Source organism: Ursus maritimus, unplaced genomic scaffold (assembly GCF_017311325.1).
Source record: "Ursus maritimus isolate PB19 unplaced genomic scaffold, ASM1731132v1 scaffold_8, whole genome shotgun sequence".
NCBI classification, from domain to species: domain Eukaryota; kingdom Metazoa; phylum Chordata; class Mammalia; order Carnivora; family Ursidae; genus Ursus; species Ursus maritimus.
Window position 1 is genome coordinate 5,478,225 of NW_024426996.1, and position 3,864 is coordinate 5,482,088.

The window sequence follows — 3,864 nt, forward strand, 5'->3', positions numbered from 1 at the left end:
ATTCAAACATTATGGAAATGGATTATGGATCATCCCTATGATTAAGAGGAAAAGCATATCATTGACCTTCATTTTGAAAAGAAAAGCAGCCTTCATAATTACCACATTTTTACTTTACATACTTGAAAATGTGAAGTTTCAACTAAAAAATACTCTCAATCCTTTACTTCCCTGAAGAAATGTGGCAGATTCAACTATATATCCCAGATATTTAAAGTCGAACATCTTTCAAATATATATTACCAGTACTAATTTCAAAGAGCCGTTTTAAGGTTTGCTAACATGACCACAGGCTCACCTCTCCTGCTAAGTATGGGAAGATGTTATCTTTCCTATGGGAGAATCATGAGGTCATCCTTGCCTACTTTGGTGTCAATCAAAGAAATTCTTGGAATGGATGTAGGCTATACCAGTTTACAGAATAAATCTTGCCATTTTTATGAGTTAAGCTGGAATTTAATAAAGTAGGGATGGAATAAATTACAAGTCTAAGACTTGTTTGAATGCCTACAAAGTAGAAATAATTCTACAGAAACAAGAAGCATAGGTATGGAGAACATAATCTCCATAATATAAATGAAAAGACAATGAAATAAGGGATGTGACAAAAAAGATGGTGGATGTAGAGGACAGAAGATCTAAAGTTAAATGTCACAATTTGGTTTCTAGAAATGACAGATTAGTTTATATCAAACTAACCTTCCTACAGATAGTAATTTTTAAATATGGACAAATATTTTCAAAGCAATTATCTGAAAGCACTGGAGAAACAAAGAGTATCAGGCCAAAACTAGAGAAGAGTCAACTCTTGAAAGAAGACATCTGTGCTGGGTGAAGTTGATGTTTCTGTAACTTTTCATTAGAATCACTCTCAATCCATTAGGTATAAAGTGGCTATAGCTCAAATAGGAACCCAAGCTCTACAGACTTGGGAAATCAGAGGATGAAGTGTAGCACTGCAGTATCTGAAATGCGGTGGTGGGGAGGGGACATCCGAAAAAGAAGGAGATACCAAAGAGGGAGTGCATAAAATCTCCATTTTTAACTGCCCAAATGCTTGGCTGGCCCCAGAAAAGGATGTATGCCAAGAACATGGCAAAATCAAAAGCAGGAGCTGAAAGAACCACAGGAGATACACGTTTGGAGTTTGAGTCCAGCTAAATTAACCATCTGTTTGAAGAGAAATTGATACTCTTCAGGAAGATAAATAAATCTAAATTCTCTACAACACATCAAATGTAATATCAAGCGTACAAGAACAGCATGGTAAAATTGCAGAAAATGAAAAAGAGTGAAAAACTTGGAAGTAGATAGAAAAAAATCAAAAGCATATTAAATGTGAGATCAACCATACACATGATGCTTGATTTCTGATCAGAACCAATAAAGGAGACAATAAGGAAATTACACCTTTAAAATGCCTAAATGCATTAAAACAAAAAAAGAAAACTCTATCAACCAAGATTTTGATATCTAAAAAAACAAAACAAAGCAAAACAAAACAAGATCCAAGGGCCAAGTAACAATTTCAGGTGAAGAAAAGTTGAAACAATTATTTTCAACAGGCTCTGCACTTTAAGAAATGTTAAAAATGATCTTTACACTTAGGGAAATGTCAACATGTGGAAACTACGATCCACAGGAAGAAAAGAAGAACATTAGGCATTATAAACATGTGGATAAACATATGACTATATACCTTTTTATATAAGGCAAATGCAATATATATGACTATAGTAGAACTTAAGGCAGGAGGAAATAGAAATATAAAATTAAGCTTCTTGCATTGTACATGAGGTAGTATGTTAATAATTCCAAGTAGACCAATAAATTAAGGATGCATACTGTAATCCTCAGAGAAAAAAATGACAAATGTTTCAATGAAGTATAGTAAAATCCTATTACAAATTAGAATAGAATATTAATAAGAAATTGATAAACCCAAAAAGGAAGGAGTAAAAAATGCATAAAACTCATAGCATAGGAAAATTAGAGTTTCTATAATAATATCAGACAAAATTGACTTCCAAGACAATGAATATTTCCAAAGAATGGCAAATTCACTGAGGACATAACAATCAATAGAGAATAGAGAGTCTTTTTCAGAATTGGTGTTAGAACAACTGTATCCTGATATGAAAAAGAAAATCATCTTTATTTCCTACTTCATAGAATACACAAAATGAATTGATCCATCGTAGATTTATAATATGAAAGGTAAAATAATAAAACATATTAAAAATAGGAGAATATTGTCACACATTGGTGGTAGCCAAAATATCTCGATACAGAAAGCAGTAACAACAACAACAACAAACCCAAAAAGCAAATCCTAATAAATTAGACAACAAAAACATCTGCTTGACAGAAGACATCATTAAGAAAACAAAAAAGAAAGCCATAGACTGGAAAAATATTTGCAAAATTTTTTGAGAATTGTGTCCATAATACATGAAGATTCCTACAATTAATTATTTTTAAAATAAAAAAGCACAACAAAAATTGGACACAATTCTCAAATAAGCGTGTTGCAAAAGAAGGTATATGAATGGAAAGTGTATTTCAGAGCACTTTCCTTCTCTGGTCTTATTCAAAGCTAGAGCATTTTACATCACTTGATGTATGGGCAAAAGCAGTATCCCTTTTGCTGGAATATACTGTTTCCAGAAACAGAAGAGGATTATCAGGCAGTGTATTTCCTGCCTCATGGTAGGATGCACAAGATGCAGTAATTTCTGTTTTACTTTTGAGGGGATGTCTTAACTTTTCCCTGAGGCCTTAGATCCTAAAAATTGTACAAATATGATAGCTCTCTGTATCTTATTGAGTATGACTCCCACCCTTTTGTAGGGTATAGTCTTACCAAGGTTTCTTTTTATCTGTTTCATTAAAATAACAGATCTTTGTGATGTTTTGTGGAATAATAGAGGACAAGAGAATTAACAGCCCTGGGACAAACTATAATATATATTCTTGTCTATTCTATCTGAATACGAATGATTATGATGCTTTTTTTGTTTTTGTTTTTCTGATGGGGATAGTTAGGAGTGAAGTCTCTGAATTAATAGCTGTGTATCATGTATATTATATATACTAATCTGCTTTTATATCTGGCATGGCACTGCAATTGAAGCTACTATTTGATTGAACTTGTGGTCATCTATAAGTAATCTGCCAGGAGCCATTCAGTTTCTGTAAGGGCATGACAAGCCAATTAAATGGAGCTATAGAAATGAGTACCACCTTATTCCTTCCACGACTTCAGAGTGGCATTCATTCCCCTTCTGGCTGCCCACCATCATATTATTTTGAATTTCCTCTCATGGAGAGAAAAGAGTGCAATTTTAGAGACTTCACATGGCCTTTCCTAGTATTGTAATTCTTCACACACATACACACCAAGTTCCTAACATGGGGATTGATCCAATTGCTAAATATGCCAATCCCAATTAAACAGTAAGGTAATGGGGAAATAACCACCAGGTAGTTGACTGAATGTAGGAGACACACTATAAGCTGGACATTGTTCAGTACTTGAATTGTTACCCACTTTACCCACTTTAGCAGGGGGGCTATGATGACTCTTCTCTTCCTTAGATAGCAATATCAGTGCTATGTCCAAAAAAGTCCTAAAATCATCTAGATGTTCCACTTTCTCCTGTACACAGATAACCAAGACATTAGGAAAATCTTTTTTATATATGACACCATATGCCATGGCATTGCAAGGTTCTTCCTTGTAGGAAACTGGCCACCTTTCCCATCAATAGTTTGTGGTTTGCAAACTGCCTCAGATCCAACAACTGGGTTCATCACTTGACTTCATCTTCATACGCATTCTTGCTTTTCTCTGCTCATACAATA